The following is an 18,839-nucleotide window of genomic DNA, read 5'->3' on the forward strand; positions in this document are numbered from 1 at the left end:
CACTGATTTTTTAACTTTTATTTAATAAATATAAATTTCCAAAGTATAACTTTTTGATTATAGCAGCTTTTTTCCCCATAACCTCCCTCCCACCTGCAACCATCCCATCTCCCACTCCCTCTCCCATCCCATTCACATCAAGAGTCATTTTCAATTATCTTTATATACAGAAGATCAATTTAGTATATACTAAGTAAAGATTTCAACAGTTGGCACCCACACAGAAACACAAAGTATAAAGTACTGTTTGAGTACTAGTTATAGTGTTAAATCACAATGTACAGCACATTTAGGACAGAGATCCTACATGGGGACTAAGTGTACAGTGACTCCTGTTGTTGATTTAACAATTGACACTTTTATTTATGGTGTCAGTAATCACCCGAGGCTCTTGTCATGAGTTGCCAAGGTTATAGAAGTCTCTTGAGTTCACCAACTCCGATCTTATTTAGACAAGGTCATAGTCAAAGTGAAAGTTCTCTTCTCCCTTCAGAGAAAGGTACCTCCTTCTTTGATGGCCCATTCTTTCCACTGGGATCTCACTCACAAAGATCTTCATTTAGGTTTTTTTTTTTTTGCCAGAGTGTCTTGGCTTTCCATGCCTGAAATACTCTCATGGACTTTTTAGCCAGATCCAAATGCCTTTAGGGCTGATTCTGAGGCCAGAGTGCTGTTTAGGACATCTGCCATTCTATGAGTCTGCTGTGTATCCCGCTTCCCATGTTGGATCGTTCTCTCCTTTTTAATTCTATCAGTTAGTATTAGCAGACACTAGTCTTGTTTGTGTGATCCCTTTGACTCTTAATCCTATCATTATGATCAATTATGAACTGAAACTGATCATTTGACTAGTGAGATGGCATTGGTACATGCCACCTTGATGGGATTGAATTGGAATCCCCTGGTATGTTTCTAACTCTACCATTAGTCCAATTGAGCATGTGGCGAACTGTACATCTCCACTCTCTCTTATTCCCACTCTTATATTTAACAGGGATCACTTTTCTTCACTGATTTTTTTTATTTTTGTTTTTATTTTGTTATTCTCTAATTTTAATTATTTCTTTCCTCCTACTAGTTTCAGGTTTGGCTTGTTGTTGATATTCTAGCTCCTTTAGATGCATTGATAGCTCATTTATTTGGTACCTTTCCAGTTTCTTCATGTAGGCACTGGTGGCTATGAACTCCTCTCTTAACTCTACTTTTTCTGTATCCCATAGGTTTTGGCATGATGCATTGTCATCTTCACTTGTTTCCAGAAACTTTTTGGGTTCTCTTTTTATTTCCATGACCCATTGTTCATTCAGGAGCACGTTGTTCAGTCTCCAAGTGTTCGAATGTTCTAGAGGTTTTTGAGTTGTCATTTCTAGCTTTATACCATTGTGGTCAGAGAAGGTGCATGGTATGATTTTGATTTGTTTGAATTTGCTGAGCCTTGTTTTGTGGCCTAGCATATGATCTATCCTAGAAGAAGTTCCATGTCTGATGAAAAAAATGTGTGTTCTGCCACTGTGGGGCAAAATGTCTGTAGATATTCATTAGCTCCATTTGATCTATGGTGTCAATTAACTCTGTTGTTTCCTTGCTGGTTTTCTGTCTGGTTGATCTGTCCATTGCTGAAAGTGGGGTATTGAAGTCCCCCATTACTGCTGTATTGATGTCTATGTCTCCCTTTAGGTCTATTACCATTTTTTATGTAGCCAGGTGCCCTGTAATTATATGTATATAATTTTATTGTAGTCACATCTTCCTGTGGATTGGTCCCTTAATCATTACATAGTGTCCTTTGTCTCTTTTAACAACTGTTATGTTAAAGTCTATTTTGTCTGATATTAGGATGGTAACACCAGCTCTTTTTTGGTTTATGTTAGCATGGAATATCTTTTTCCAACCTTTCACCTTCAGTTTTGTGTATCTTTGTTGGTGAGATGTGTTTCTTGTAAGCAACAATTAGATGGTTCTTGTTTTTCAATCCATTTGGCCAATCTCTATCTTTTAACTGGAGAATTGAGGCCATTTACATTCAAGGTGACTACTGATAAGTAAAAACAGCCCTGCCATTTTTTAAATATTACTGTTGCTTACTTTGGATTTCTTTTGTACTTCTACTGGTGGTTTTTCTGCTTTCTCATTCTTTCATAATGGTGGCTATCTTTCTGAGTTTCTGTGTGTAGTACATCTTTAAGCATCTTCTGTAGGGTTGGACAAGGGTCAACAAATTCTTTCAATTTCTGTTTGTTATGGAAGGTCTTTCACCTTCATTCATAAATGAGAGCTTTGCAAGGTACAGTATACTGGGTTGACAGTTGTCAAATGAATAGTTTTCAAGTATTTTCTCCCATTCTGTAAGTCATTAACTATTCCTTTTGCTGTGCAGGAGCTGCTTAGTTTGATATATTTCCACCTGTCTATTTGCTTCTGTTGCCTATTCTTTTGGGATCTTATCCAAAAATCATTGCCTATACTAATGTCTTATAGGGTTTCTGCTATGTTTTCTTCAAATAGTTTCATAATTTTAGGTCTCACACTTAGGTCTTTCATCCATTTTGAGCGCATTTTTGTTTGTGGTGAGAAATCGGGGTGATGGCACTGAGTTCATTGTTCTGTACATGGTATCCAGCTTTCTCGGCAGCATTGGTTGAAGAGGCTGTCCTTTCTCCAATGTATGTTTTTGTACTTGGGCTTTTCTTTGTTGGGAAGTTTCAGATTGCTTACCCAGTCTTCTTAGACTCGTACCGTCATGTGTTGCTAATGACAGGGATACTCTCTGAGCAATGCATTGTTAGGCAGTTTTGTCATTGTGCAGACATCATAGAGTGGACTTACACAAATGTGGATGGTACCTACTACACACCTAGGCTACATAACATAGCCTGTTGCTCCTGGGCTGCAAATCTGTGTGGCTGTTACTCTACTGGGTAGTGGAAGCACCTATAACACAGTGCTAAGTACTGGTTTAGCTGAACTTTGAAAACGTAGTTTAAAAAAGTAGTATTCCTGGTGTTTTTTTAATTTTTAAAGATTTTGTCAAAAGGTTATTTATTTGAAAGAGTTACAGAGAGAGAGGGAGAAGGAGAGAGATTGAGAGAGAGAGGTTTTCCATCCATTGGTTCGCTCCCCAAATGGCCTCAACAGCCAAGGGCTGGGCCAGGCCAATGCCAGTAGCTTCATCCAGGTCTCGCATTTGGGTGTCAGTGGCCCAAGCACTTGGGCCATCTTCCAGTGCTTTGTCCAGGCCATTACTGGGAGCTGGATTGGAAGTGGAGCAGCTGGGGGACAAACTGGTGCCCGCATGGGATGCTGAGTCACAGGTGGCTGCCACAATGCTAGCCCCTACACCTGTTGTTTTGAACGGAACTCTTTTGAGTTTGTCTCTGAACTTGGCAGGCAGCCATATCTCTAACAGCACCAATGGGGGATCCACTTGTGTGCATCTCTTCTGGGTAGCCTCACCATCAGGGCTCGATGACACGATGTGAAAGTTGAAGAGATGTTAGCACTTAATGGATCGTGGGGGCTACATGGGATGTCTGGGGGTCGCCCACAAATGGAGGTCAGGGGACTCAGGGCCCATGCCTGTAGGGGTCCTCAGCATGATCGGAACGGGTATCCTACAGGGAGCTTTAATTGTTGAGCTTAAAGCCAGCTCACTAATTGTGAGAAGTCCCGCTGTGACTGAGAGATGTTGGTGGCCAAGCATCTGCAGGCTCCATTTTCATGCAGGGGTGAAGCACGTCCAGCCCACAGGCCTGAATCACGTGCTGAAGCCCTGCCAAGGCAACCGCAGGTGGGACTCCCAATCCAGTAAATCTGTAACAGGCTCATCCTTTCTTTTTTCTTTTTTTCAAGCATATTGAACCTTGTTGTTGTTTTTTTTTTTTTTTAATATTTTTGTTATTTATTTGAGAGGCAGCGTTACAGAGAGAGACACACACACAGGAAGGTTTTCCATCCACTGGTTCTTGACAAATGGCTGCAATGGCCAGAGCTGGGCCAATCCAAAGCCAGGAGCCAGGAACTTCCTCTGGGTCTCCCAAGCGAACGCAGAGGCCCAAGCACTTGGGTCATCTTGTACTGCTTTCCTCAGCCATCAGCAGAGAGCTGGATCAGAAGTGGAGCAGCTGGGACATGAACTGGTGCCCCTTTGAGATTCTAGCACCACAGGCAGAAGCTTAGTCCACTATACCACAGCGCCAACCTCAACAGTCTTATTCTTACTTAAGTGGATCATTTTGCATGGCCTGCAGATGATGTTATAACTATTCAAATGGCCCCTGGCAGAATCAAGGTTCCTGCCCCTTTAAAGAAAGCAATGGGAAAGCAAGGAGCCCAGCCTGCTAGGCAGGAGAACTGCTGTGTCTTCATCTCTGGCCACTCCCTGGGGCCATTTGGGTGGGGTGAGGGGTAGCAAACTGTGTCTAGGGCCATTGAGCACTGCTTCTGCTGTCAACAGCTAAACTTACATTTAAAAATGGATGCCAGGAGCCGGCGCTGTGGCGCAAAGGGATAAAGCCCTGGCCTGAAGCACCGGCATCCCATATGGGCTCTGGTTCTAGTCCTGGCTGTTCCTCTTCCCATCTAGCTCTCTGCCATGGCCTGGGAAAGCAGTAGAGGATGGCCGAAGTCCTTGGGCCCCTGCACCCACGTGGGAGATCCGGAAGAAGCTCCTGGCTCCTGGCTTCGGATCAGCACAGCTCCGGCTGTTGCAGCCATCTGGGGAGTGAACCAGCAGATGGAAGACCTCCATTTCTCTCTCTGCCTCTCTCTGTAACTCTTTCAAATAAATAAAATAAATCTTAAAAAAAATGAAAGTATGCCAAGGTGGACATTTGGTGTAGCAGTTAAGGCAATGCTTGGGATGCCTGTGTCCCATACTAGATTGCTTGGGTTTGAGTCCTGGTTCCTCCATTTCCAATTCCAGCTTCCTGCTAATACACACTCTTAGGAGGCAGAAGATGGTGGCTCAAGTATTTGGGTCCCTGCCACACACGTGGGAGACCTGGATTGAGTTCTGGGCTCCTGGCTGCGGCCTGGCCCAGCCCTGGCTGTTGCAAGCATGTAGGGAATGGCCTGGGGATTGGGAGACTTTCTCTTTCTCTCTCAAAACAATAGTAAAAATCAATAAATAAAATAAAAGTGGATGCCGAGGCAACACGAAACTGTAGCACTCATGGCCTCTAGAGAGGGCACTGACCGGGCTGACTGTGAGTGGGGTTGCAGGACTGGAAGGAGCTCTGGGGAGGGAGTGAGTATGAACGTCAAGGGTGCTACTGTACTCCCCCGCCCCAACAACTTGACAGACACCCTCTACGCTTAGGCCATACCGAATCCACAGGAACAGCTTTTGCATCCATAAGAAAGCAATTTTACTGTAACTTTATGAACTTTAAACTTTTTACATTTTTTGGTAAGAGCACTTAGCTTGAAACACATTGTACAACTGTACAAAAAATCTTCTCTATTTCCTTATTCTGCAATTTTTTTCTCTATTTTTAATTTTGTTTTGACTTCTTAAAACTTTGTGTTTAAAACAAAGACACAAATACTTACAAGGTCAATATCATCAACATCACTGCGTTCCACCTCCACATCTGTCCCACGGGGTATGGGGGGGGGGGTGTCCTCAGGGGGACTAGCACTGTGGTACTGTCAATGGTTCTCCAATGAGAACAAGGCTTTCTGCACACCTCCCAAAGGACTTGCCTGAGGCTTGCGGTTAAATGTTTCTACAGAAGTAGAAGGAGTACGCTTTTATTTTTTTATTTTTATTTTTTGACAGGCAGAGTGGACAGTGAGAGAGAGAGAGACAGAGAGAAAGGTCTTTCTTTGCCGTTGGTTCACCCTCCAATGGCCGCCGCGGCTGGCATGCTGCGGCCGGCGCACCGCACTGATCCGATGGCAGGAGCCAGGTACTTCTCCTGGTCTCCCATGGGGTGCAGGGCCCAAGCACTTGGGCCATCCTCCACTGCACTCCCTGGCCACAGCAGAGAGCTGGCCTGGAAGAGGGGCAACCGGGACAGAATCCGGCGCCCTGACCAGGACTAGAACCTGGTGTGCTGGCACCGCAAGGTGGAGGATTAGCCTAGTGAGCCACGGCGCCAGCACGAGTACACTTTAAAGTAATGATAAAAAGCATTGTATAGGGGCCTGCGCTGCGGCGCAGTGGGTTAACGCCCTGGCCTGAAGCACCGGCATCCCATATGGGCGCCAGTTCTAGTCCCCGCTGCTCCTCTTCCAATCCAGCTTTCTGCTGTGGCCTGGGAAGGCAGTAGAGGATGGCCCAGTTCCTTGGGCCCCTGCACCTGCGTGGGAGACCTGGAGGAAGCTCCTGGCTCCTGGCTTCAGATCGGCACAGCTCCGGCTGGAGCGACCATGGGAAGTGAACCATCAGATGGAAGACTTCGCTATCTTTCTCTGCTCCTTCTCTCTCTGGTAACTCTGACTTTCAAATAAATAAATAAATCTTTAAAAAAGAAAAAGAAAGCATTGTATAGGGGCTGGCAATCCACCACTCCCACCCCTGGCAGGTTGGAGCCCTGGCTGCTCCACTTCTGATCCAGCTCCCTGTTAATGTGCCAGGGAAAGAGATGGAGGATGACACAATATCTGGACCCCATGTGGGAGACCTGGATGGAGCTCCTGGCTCCTGGCTTCAGCTGAGACCAGCCCCAGTTGTGGGGACCAGCCCCAGTTGTTGTGGCCGTTTGCGGAGTGAACCAGAGGATGGAAGATCTCTCTCATTCCAACACCCCCCTTCCCTCTCACTTTCTGATCCTCTCTCTGCCTTTCAAATAAATAAATAACTCACTGGGGGAAAGTGTAGTATAATAAATACCTAAGTACCATAGTAATTTATAATATATCATAATGTCATATTTGTTATCATATGTCAATAATCATAAATGATTACTCTACAGCACATATCTGTACTGCTATGCTTTCACGCAGTTGGCAGCTCAGGTGGTTTCTCGACACCAGCGTCACTATAAGCGTGAATCATGCATTGTGTGACCGCTCTACGGCAGCTGGAAGTCACTGGTTGTGGGCACGGCAGACGGCAGCTTTTCCCGCTACACCACAGCGCCGGCCCCTCATACATTTTTTAATTTCCTTTGTGATGTGTTCCTTGGCCCACTGGCTTTTCAAGAAGTGTGTTGCTTGATTTCCTCATATTTGTGGGTTTTCCAGCTTTTCTTCTGCAACTGGTTCCTAGTTTCTTTCCATTTAAATAACTGTTTATTCCTTTAAAAACTACAGAATGCTTCCCGAAGTCACATGTCATCCTCGGGCAGGGTCTTGCTCATCTCTGCGTCGTTCCAGCTCTAGTATATGTGCTTACAAAGGGTGCTAGTTTCTTCCCATTTTGGCAAAAAGAAAATATCTTGTATGCTTGCAACCTTTTACAATTTGTAAAGACTTGCTTTGTAAGCTACATAGACGGCCTACTCTGCATATCGATCCAAATGTACTTGAGGAAAACATGGATTCTTCTATCATTGACCAGAGTCAACAATGCATGCCCGTGAGGTCCCGCTGGTCTGTGGGGTTCCTCAGATCTTCTGTTTCCTGTCTTCAAAATGTTATTTATTTTTGAGAGGCAGAGGCCCCCTGTGTGCTGGTTCAGTCCCCCAGTGCCCATAATGGGTAAAGCTGTGAGGGGTGGGAGCCAGGCCTCCTGTGTGTGCTGGGATTTCAGTTACTGGGGCCATCACCACTACCTCTCAGGGGCTGCGTGGCAGGAAGCTGGAGCCAGGAGCCAGTGCTGGGAACCGAACCCAGATATGCTGATGAGGGACACGGGCATCTTAGCACAAGGCTAAATGCCTGCCCTATTTTCTTACTGATCTTCAGTTTAGTTGTCCTGTTGGGTTGGCAATGCTGTTGTTAGCATTTTACAGAGAAGGGGTGGAAGGAGGCACAGAGACATTAAGTCCTCGCTCAAGTTCATAGCTGATAAGGGACAAAATTGGGCTTCAACTTGAGGTCTGGATTTTCCAAAGGCCATGCCAAGACCTGTTGCCTCCCTGAGCGTGCATTAGCAGGAAACTGGATTGCAAATGAAGTTGAGATTCGAAGCCAGGAACTCCGGTATGGGATGCTGCTGCAGCACAGTGTCCAGCCCAGCCTCCTCAGGATGGAGTGTGGCAAGGCCACGTGGCGGAGGAGCATGTGGGACGCAGAAATCACCGTGGCCAACTTTGGAGAGCACACAGGGCCTTGCGCTCTTGTCCTGGCAGGTGCATAGGGAGCGCCGCCGGTACCTGGGAACTCCCACTGCTTTCCCTTCGCGTGGCTGCTGACGAAGCTGCATCTTCCTTGGGCCTCTTTCTCCTCTGTGCATCATTGCTGCTGGGAGAGCCAGGAGCAGACTGAAGGAGGCATCCCTGTGGCATTCACCCCCTTTCAGTAAGGGACTCAGGAATCCCGTGTGCGTCCTTGTTGTCACAGCAGCCTTCCAAAAGTGGCGTCAACACACACAAGCTCTTGGATATACAAGGCTCTAAAACCTGGAGATGACTCAAGTCCTTAGGCCCCTGCCACCTACAGGGGAGAACTAAATGGAGCTCCTGGCTCCTGGCTTCAGCCTGGCCCAGCCCTGGTGTTGCAGCCATTTGGTGCAAGTGAGCCAGTGGATGGAAGATCTCTCTGTCTCATTCTCTATCACTCTGCCTTTCTTTTTTGAAGATATATCTATTTATTTGAAAGGCAGAGTTACAGAGAAGCAGCAGAGGAAGAGAAATAGAGATCTTCCATCTGCTGGTTCACTTCCCAAATGACCACAATGGCTGGAGCTGGGCAGATCCAAAGCCAGAAGCCAGGAGCTTCTTCCAGGTCTCCCACATGAGTACAGGGGCCCAAGCACTTGGGCCATCTTCTACTGCTTTCCCAGGCCACAGCAGAGAGCTGGATCGGAAGTGGAGCAGCCTAGTCTCCAACCAGCACCCACATGGGACGCCAACACTCCTGGCAGTGGCAATACCCACTACCCCACAGTGCTGGCCCCTACTCTGCCTTTCAAATACATAATGAATAAATTTTTTTAAAAAGGAGTCAGGTTGCAGTGTTTGCTCTGTTACTAGTGTTTCTGTTTCTTGCCATGTTAGCGTCCACAGGTCTCCTGTGTTTCTGCCTATGGCATGGGCAGGGGCAGTGGCTCTTTGTTCCAGATTTCTCCATGAGGTTTTCTGTGTAATGAGGAGCCTAGGAAGACAGAGATAGTGTCTCTCCCTGGAGCAAATGTCAGCCTTGTTCACTGCCCAGGATGACATGGACAATGTCCGTCTCCTGGACAAAGGTCATTGGGGAGGCTTACTTCCCATTATCAAAGATTAGGGTTCCCTAAGACCAGGGTTCCTCTTCCGCCAAGCAACCAGTGTATTTCCTGGCCCTCTGCATCATCCCGCGGGAACTGAGCCCTAAGGGACCTGCGCAAAAGCTGGTGCTCTGCTATGATTAGCACAGTCCTTTGTCTCTAACCTAGGAGTCTTGTCTTATGCCAGGGGCCTTGAAATCAGAGTAGGTTAACTTAGAGACTTGCAAGTAGGAAATACCACAACCCCCCCCCCCCTTTTTTTTTGACAGGCAGAGTTAGTGAGAGAGACAGAGAGAAAGGTCTTCCATCCATTGGTTCACTCCCCAAATGGCCACTACGGCCGAAGCACTGCGCTGATCCAAAGCCAGGAGCCAGGTGCTTCTCCTGGTCTCCCATGCGGGTACAGGGCCCAAGCACTTGGGCCAACCTCCACTGCCTTCCCGGGCCACAGCAGCAGAGAGCTGGACTGGAAGAGAGCAACCGGGACAGAATCCGGCACCCCAACCAGGCACCGCAGGTGGAGGATGAGCCTATTGAGCCGCGGTGCCGGCCAGAAATACCATAACCCTTAAGACACACCTTTAAAAGATTAAGGTGAGATTCTTATGAGACTAGAAAGGGTTTTATCCTGGCGAGAGAGGTTGGGACCTTGCACTTGCCCCACCGCTCACGCGGGGACAGGGATGGCGCAGGCGAGACGTCCTGTGCTCTGACTTGCTCTCATCCTGCACCAGACGTTTCTGATCCTCACAACACTTTCACGTTTCGAATCCATCTTTCTCCCCCATTTATTTCTTTATTTTAGATTGTTTATTTATTTGAAAGGCAGAGTCACAGAGAAAGAGGGAGAAAAAAGTCTTTTATCCCCTGGTTCACTCCCCAAATGGCTGCAGGCCAAAGCCAGGCGCCTGGAACCTTGAGCCTCCTCCGGGTTTCCCATGTGGGTGCAGGAGACCAAACACCTGGGCCGCCTTGCACTGCTCTCCCAGGTGCGTTGGCAGGGAGCTGAATTGGAGGTGGAGAAGCCGGGATCAACCAGCGCCTATATGGATGCCCGCATCGCAGGTGGAGGCCCGATCTGCCACACCACAGCACCGGCCCCTCTTCCCTCTATAACCAATACTCCAGAGTCCTAGATCAGATTTTCCTGGCTGGCAGCGGCTTATCTCCTGTCGTGGGCTAAATGTTCGCATCCCTTCTCCTACCGGGACATCCTCCCGTGTGGAGTCCCTGGGAGACAGTTGGGTCATGAGGCTGGAACCCTTACTAGATGAGGTTAGTTCCCTTAAACAAGGAACCCCAGGGAGCTCTTTCCATCTCCCCACCATGTGAGGGTCTACAGAGAAGCTGGTGGTCTTCAACCTGGAAGAGGGGCCCTCGCGAGAACCCCACTGTGATGTGCTGTGATCTGGGATTCCAGCCCCCTGCACCGGGAGAAGTTAATTCCTTGTGTTGAGAAGATGCCGCATGCACGGGTTCTGTTATAGCAACTCCTGTAAGACATTGCCCTCGGGAGCACTTGAACTTTAACAGGACACAGCTTAACTGTAATGGGAACCCTGACGTGGGGAGGTGGGATAAATGGGTGGTGAGTGGAGGCAGGGAGGCCAGAAGGGGTTGCACAGGTGCTGTGGGTTATGGCCAATCTGAAACAGCGACATGGTGTAGGCTGGAGCTAACGTCTCTGGGTTCTCTGACTGGCATTGCCGACGCCCTGCTAGTGAAGGGTTTTTCCAGCTGTCCTCTATTTCTTTTTAGAGATTTATTTATTTGAAAGGAAGAGGAGAGGGAGAGGAGGGAGAGGGAGAGGAGAGAGAGAGAACAGCCAGGAGGCAGGAGCTTCATCCGGGTCTCCCGTGTGGGTTCAGGGGCCCAAGCACCTGGACCATCCTCTGCTGCTTTCCCAGGCCCTTAGCAGGGAGCTGGATCAGAAGTGGAGCAGCTGGGAACTGAACAAGCGCCCACACGGGATGTGACGTCACAGCCTACGCCACCACGCAGGCCCCAGCTGTCTTCTATTTATGCTCAGGTAGAGCAACACCAGGACTGAGTGCCTTAGCCTGCAGAGACGGGAGAGGGCTGCGGCGGCTGCTCCGGGCCCACCTCACAAAGCGCCGGCCCTGGGGACGAGCGGGCCGGCGGTGGGGTTTGCTGGGTTGGTTTCAAAACCCACCCCGCCCTCCTTTACCGTGTGCATTTCCCACAGGCTGTGGGATGAGAGGTGGGAGTGGGCAGAGGCCGCAGGAAAGGGTGGAGAACTGCGAGGGAGCCTGCCAAGCCGGCACCCACCGACAGGTAGGAGAGGCCCGCCTGCCGTGTGTGCGCCAGCCTCTGGGGAGCTTGTGACACGCAGGTGCTCAGGTGACAGATCTAGGGGCGCCCAAAGTCCGCGTGTCTCCCAAGCACCCGGTGGTGCCTACCGCGCGGGGGCTGCAGCTGTACAGTGGATATGATTAGGGTGCCCTCTAGTGGCAATCCCAGGAAAAGCTAAGGTGCGCCTGCCTTAGAGAACTTAGCCAATGAAGACTTTTTAAGAAAAATTAATACCAAGTCAACTAGGAACTTAAGTCGCTTTACAGAAAAAAATCATGATTAAGCTCTCTACAACTTATTTCAAGTTCTCCTTTATAAGTAAACGGGGAATCTTTCACTCCTAGGCTTCTGCCAGCTTTAAAGACTGAGTCCATCCAAGGCTTGGGCGTGGGGCACAGAGGGAAAAGCCCCCTATCACTACCAGTGCCATCACTAACAGTTTTGGCAGGGTTAGATGCCCGCACCCCTTATCCGAGTGCCTTGTGAGAGTCCCAGCCCCCGTGCTTCCAATCCGGCTTCCTGCTCATGCAGATTCTAGGACGGAGCGGAGATGGTTTAAGTAATTGAGTCCCTGCTGCCCACATGGGAGATCTGAAGGGTGTGCCTGGCTTCTGGCTTCAGCCCCAGCTCGGCCTCAGCTGTTGCAGGCACGTGGGGAGTGAATCAGCAAATGGTGTGTGTGTATGTATTTCTGTCTTGCTCTGCCTTTCAAGTCAATGTTAAAAACTATGTGCATTTCTACCAGCCCACTTTGGGTTGAACTTCAAAGAGCTGTAAAACTGCCCCGTCAATACAAAATAAATCAAAACCAACCTAGCACTGCACTGAAAGAATGTTCAGGAACTTCTTGCCTATTTCCAGCTTTTGCATAATTGCTCTAACAGTCTCCCTCACTTGCAATCAGAAATGATCCCCAAATAACATTATGTTTAATTTTTAAAAGATTTATTTTGAAAGTTAGAGTTAGGGAGAGACTGGGTTCACTCCCCAGATGGCCAAAATGGCGGGCGCCAGAAGCTTCATCCAGTCTCCCTCATGGGCGTCAGGGGCCCAAATACTTGGTCCATTTCTGCTGATTTTCCCAGGTGCATTAGCAAGGAGCTGGATTGGAAGCAGCTGGGACATGAACCGGCGCCTCTCTGGGATGCAGGCGTTGCAGGCGGCTGATTTACCCACTACAGCATAGTACTGGCCCCTAAATTTTTTACTCAAAAATTACTTGAGCCCTGGCCTCTGCCTCTCCATGTCTGTATTATCAGGAAAGTGGAGTTAGGAGCTGGAAGTGGGATTCAAACCCAGTCACTATGATGTGGGACACAGACATCTGAACCCCTAGACTACTCGGTCACCCCAGGGTGATAACGAAAGGGTGGCCCTGGGAGACCTCGCCAGCCTGATTGTTACACAGGTGTAGCAAGAATACCCGTTAGTGGTTAGGCCACCTGTGCTTGTTCTGCAACCCTGGAGCCACATAGCACTGAGCAAGCGCCCGGCAGATTGCACCTGCACCTCCTGAGATCCGATAAAGGAGTCGTTCTCATAATGTCCCAGGTAGGCCCCCGAGCCAACAGGTTTTCCATTGGTTTCGGTCAGAAGGAGGGCAAATTATTACTGAACCCACCCAATTAACTATTTTGTTGCGAAAAGTAAGGAGAGTTAGTAAAAGTAGTTGTGAATTCTGACAGGACCAGACACCATTAGTATGTTTCATTTTAGTCCACAAATACATAGGCTACTAATCTGTCTCTTTATTATTATTCATTTATTTAGACAGAGTGGACAGTGAGAGAAAGGTCTTCCTTTTCCATTGGTTCACCCTCCAATGGCAGCTGCAGCCGGCATGCTGTGGCCAGCACACCACACTGATCCGATGGCAGGAGCCAGGTGCTTCTCCTGGTCTCCCATGGGGTGCAGGGCCCAAGGACTTGGGCCATCCTCCACTGCACTCCCAGGCCACAGCAGAGAGCTGGCCTGGAAGAGGGGCCACCGGGACAGAATCCGGCGCCCCAACCGGGACTAGAACCTGGGGTGCCGGCGCCGCAAGATGGAGGATTAGCCTATTGAGCCACAGCGCTGGCCCTAATCTGTCTTTAAAAGATGAGAAAGGGCTTCCTCACATGTCTGTGAGATCTGGAGACTTAAAAACAAGGGCTGGGCATTTGGTACAGCAGTTAAGAATCTGCTTGGGACTTGGGGTACCCCCGTCCTGTATTGGGGAGCTTGGGTTCAAGTGCAGGCTCCACTTCTGATTCCAGTTCCCTGCTAATGTACACCCTTGCAGGCAGCCGTGATGGCTCAAGGCTTGGGTCCCAGCTGGATTTTCAGGCTCTCGGCCTTGGCCTGGCCCTGCACTGGCTGTGGTAGGCATCTGGAACAGGAACCAGCAGGTGGAAGACGTCTCTGTCGCTGCATTGCAAATAAAATGAAAATATTTTTTTAAAATACTAAAAATCTGGTAATAACACCAATAATATTCCAAATAAAATATCACCGTAAACTTTCCCTCAGCTCAGTCCCATGAGATGGATTGTTGTGTGGCTGGATTGGGCTCAACAATCTGCCTTATAAAGTGTGTATGAAGAGACTTTAGTTCAGAGAAAATGGAATTAAAAGATACTAGTAAGTTGATTTTTGAGGCAAAAACTTCAAATCTATGCAAAGTTTCTTCATAATACGCATTCCCCATGAACTTTTTTAAAGATTATTTATTTGAAAGGCAGAGTTAGAGAGGTAGAGACAGAGAAAGGTCTTCTATGCACTGGTTCACTCCCCTGAGGGCCGCAACACTGGAGCTGTGCTGATCCAAAGCCAGGAGCCAGAAGCTTCCTCGTGGGTGCAGGGGCCCAAGGACTTGGGCCATCTTCTACTGCTTTCCCAGGCCACAGCAGAGAGCTGGATCGGAAGTGGGGCAGTCGGGACTGGAACAGGCACCCATATGGGATGCTGGCGCCACAGGTGGAGGCTTAGCCTACTAAGCCACAGAAACGCTCCCTCCTCACCCCATGCTGCCTGATAGTTTTTGAAGGCCCCTGTTGAGTCTGCAGGACTTGAAGGGGTCCTGGGGGGTGCACTCAGTTCCTGACGTGGTCCGAGTGTTCCCTCGGCAGCACTGGCTCAGGCGCCCGCACACTGGCGTCCACCCTTTGAAAGGTCAGCAGCTTCGATGCCCTTTTCCAGTTCCTCCCACGGGCTTTCCATGGGCTTCCGCAACTGTCTTCGTGAAAGCCAGACTCTGGCTTCGAGCAGAGCCTTCAGCAGCACCTGTACGTTGACAAGACTGCATGGCTGTCGTTAATTTATTGCCGTCACTAACAGCATTAGCAGGGTTAGCCTAATCATCTGGAAAGATGTTTGCCTGGGGGTAAAGATAGCTCATGTGGATGAATCTCCAACACCTTAACCTGGAAAATGCTAACTGTGAACTATTTATAATCATAACATTGACAGATACCAGTTTGGGGGAAGGCTGAGTGTCTCTCTCTCTTTTTTTTTTAATATTATTTGAGAGGCAGAGTTAGAGAGGTCTTCCATCCTCTGGTTCACTCCCCAAATGGCTTCAACAACTGGAGCTAGCCCAATCTGAAGCCAGGAGCTTCTTCTGGGTTTCCCATATGGGTGCAGGGGCCCAAGCACTTGGGCCATCTTCTGTTGTTTCCCAGGCCATAGCAGAGAGCTGGATTGGAAGTAGAGCATCCAGGACTCGAACCAGCACCCACTGAGATGCCGGCACCACAGGCAGATGCCCAGCCTACTACCCCACAGCACCGGCCCCAACAGGACCACTTTGTCCACGCAGCTCTGACATTAGTGTTGAGCTGATACAGACACAGGACTTGCTGAGCACCAAACATGCCTGGTAGTGCCTGGCACCTCTCCTGGTATAAGGTAAAAGAAGAAATCTGATTTCTGAGGGTCCTCTGGGGAATTTCAAAAGCAGATGGCATATAGGAGGCAACCCTTCAGGTCCAGCACTCTGGCATAGAAGGTTAAGCCTCTACCTGCAGCACTGGCACCCCATATGGGCACTGGTTCAAGTCCCAGATACGCCACTTCTGATCCAGCTCCCTGCTAATGCACCTGGGAAAGCAGCAGAGGATGGCCCAAGTGCTTGGGCCCCTGTACCCACCTGGGAGACCTGGAAGAAGCTCCTGGCTTCAGCCTGGCCCAGCCCTGGCTGTTGCAGTCATTTAGGGAGTGAACCAGCAAATTCAAGACCTCTTTCCTTCTCTCTCTGTATCTCTGCCTTTCAAATAAATAAATCTCTCTCTCTCTCTTTTTTTTTTTTTTCAAGGCAGCTCTCCCCCATCCCCAGCCTTTGGTTTTTCATTTTAAAACCCAGTTTGGGGAAGACAGATATTGAAAGACTGATCATGGTTCACGGGGATGGATGGTGACAATGGGGCCATGGAGCACCTGAGAATCAGTATGTGATAATTTCACCATTGAAAATGCACGTCAAAAAGCAGCAAGATTATAAGAACCCCAGCTCCTTTGTGGGTGAGGAATACTCCGTTTTCTGTTTCGTTTTCAGGCATCAAGGGCTGTATTCTGGCAACGTATGAAATCTCCACTGCCAGGACAGATGAAGCAGAAGGTAAGGGTAAGCTTTTCCCATGGGCTGAGGGCCAACCTGGCACTCGGCAGAGACGGCCAAGTTCAAGGTCTGTGTTCGCGTGTTACAGGGAAGTGTAACCCCCTCTTAAGTGACTGACTGACAAATACACCCACTGGAACTGGGCAGACTCTGTCAAAACTGAACGTACTTTGGGGCTCTCTTCAGGCTGGAGTGGCAGAAGCCAAGGCAGATAAAACCTGCTTCTCTCTCACCCTCCACAACCTGCTGTCCCCTCGGATTTCACCTTTCAAACACTGTTGCCTCTTCTGGAATACGTAATGTTTCATTTTAGTTCAGAGCCTAAACCTCTTGGTTTGCTTGAGAACAAGAATTCATGCTGATAGCTGGTGCCCATGGTTGTGTTTCTTCATCAGTGTTGCCGTTAAGTATAATCTTAATTGCAAATTATAACCTTGTACTCGAAATAATTAAATTCTGTTTCAAACAAAAAACCAGAAGGGGCAATTGAAGGATTTGTTATAAGCCTTTCAGCAGGTGGGTCAGGTCCTGCACTTCCTTAGCACAAGTCTCCACAGCCACACACGGTCCTTCTATTCCCTCCTAATGGCAGAAATGAACGCACTGCTTAGTATCACCCACAGATACGGTCACTCTGTTGTGTGTAAAAATAAGAAGCAAAGGTACACATGCTGAAAACTAAACTCAGCAGTCCGTGTTTGTGTGTTTAGCCGTACTTGGAAATCACCTACGTCTCAAAACATTACTCATTAAGTTGGTTTAATATTAATCCAAGATTGTAAATGACTAAGGATCTTGGAAGTTAGGTTTAAGGTGACATACTATGAAATATAACTACTATTTTTAAAACAGTTGAAATTCTGATTCAAATTGAACACAAATATGCATGTTAATCAATTTTTTAAAAGATTATTTATTTGAAAAGCAGAGTGACAGAAGAGAGCAAGAAATCTTCTATTCACTAGTTCACTCCCAAATGGCCCCAACAGCAGAGACTGAGCCAGGAACTCCATCTATGCCTCCTGAGTGGGAGACAGGAAGCTAAACACTTGGGCTGTCACCTGCTACCCCTGGGCACATTAGAAGGAAGCTGGATTGGAAGTGCAGGGTAGTGGGGACTCCTACTCAAACTCTGATATGGGATGCAGGCATATAAAACGATAGTTTAGCCTGCTGTGCCACAATACCTACCCCCATTTTAATGATTTTAAGATTTTAGTAATGTGAGCTTATTTGATAAGTTCAAGTTAACCAAAGTGCCATTGGAAGATGTCTGTTGTGCTGTGTGGAGTTTCTCTACACCCTGTGCTGCTTCTGGTTTGTAATCTGTTCAATTCCTGTAATTATTCAAGTTGATTTCTGGAAAGTCTAGCGAGAAAATATTATTTGTAGTTTTTTCCCCAAAAAAAGCCTTTCAATAAATGCAATAAACATGGGAGTACAGATAACTCTTTCATAGGCAGATTTAATTTCCCTTGGATAAATTCCCAGGAGTGGGGTGGCTGGGTCATATGGTAGGTCTATATTCAGATTTCTGAGGAATCTCCATACTGTCTTCCATAGTGGCTGTACCAGTTTACATTCCCACCAACAGTAGATTAGTGTACCTTTTTCCCCACATGAGGATTTTTGCATCTATGTTACTCAGGGAAATTGGTCTGTAGTTCTCTTTCTCTCTTGTATCTTTTTTCAGGTTTAGGAATTAAGGTGATGCTGGCTTCATAGAAAGAATTTGGGAAGATTCTCGCCCTTTCAATTGTTTTGAATAGCTTGAAGAATTGGAGTTCTTCTTTAAATGTCTGGTAGAATTCAGCAGTGAAGCCATCTGTCCTGGGCTTTTCTTTGTTGGGAGGGTCTTTATTACTGTTTCAATATCTGTCTCAGTTATGGGTCTGTTTAGGTTTTCTGTGTCTTCATGGCTCAACTTAGTTGGTTGTTTGTGTCTAGGATTCTATCCATTTTTTCTAATTTTCTTGGTTTGGGGGCATTCAGCTCTTTGTAGTATTCTGATGATTCTTTTTCTCTGGTATCTGTTAAATTTCCTTTTTCATCTCTAATTTTATTAATTTGGGTATTCTCTCTCCTCTTTTTGGTTAGTTTGGCCAGTAGTGTGTCAATTTTATTTTTTCAAAAAAACAGTTCTTTGTTTTGCTGATCTTTTGTATTTTGAGGGGTTTCAATTTTATTTCTTTAATTTTAATTATTTATTTTCTCTGACTAGTGTTGGGTTTGGTTGCTGTTTTTTTAGATCCTTGAGATGGATGATAGCTCATTTATTTGGTGCTTTTCCAATTTCTTGATGAAGGCCCCAATTGCTATAAACTTTCCTCTTAATATTGCTTTTGCTGTATCTCATAAGTTTCAATATGTTGTGTTGTTGTCTTCATTTGTTTCCAGAAAGTTTATTTCTTTTGATTTCTTGAATGACCCACTGTTCCTTCAGGAGCATGTTCAGTACCCATGTGTTTGCATGTGTTCTAAAGATTCCTGAGTTGCTGATTTCCAGCTTCATTGCATTGTGGTCCAGGAAGATGCATGATAGGATTTTGATTTGAGTTTTCTGAAACTTGCATTATGGCCTAGCATGTGGTCAATCTTAGAGAAAGTTCTATGCACTGT

The 18,839-nt window shown here is 47.3% G+C and overlaps 1 pseudogene; it reads right to left on the reverse strand.

Moving 5' to 3' along the window:
- Nucleotides 1-7,247: 7,247 nt before the first annotated feature.
- On the reverse strand, nucleotides 7,248-7,348 carry LOC127483620 (U6 spliceosomal RNA; annotated as a pseudogene).
- Nucleotides 7,349-18,839: the final 11,491 nt, after the last annotated feature.

Source organism: Oryctolagus cuniculus, chromosome 13, assembly GCF_964237555.1.
Source record: "Oryctolagus cuniculus chromosome 13, mOryCun1.1, whole genome shotgun sequence".
NCBI lineage: Eukaryota > Metazoa > Chordata > Mammalia > Lagomorpha > Leporidae > Oryctolagus > Oryctolagus cuniculus.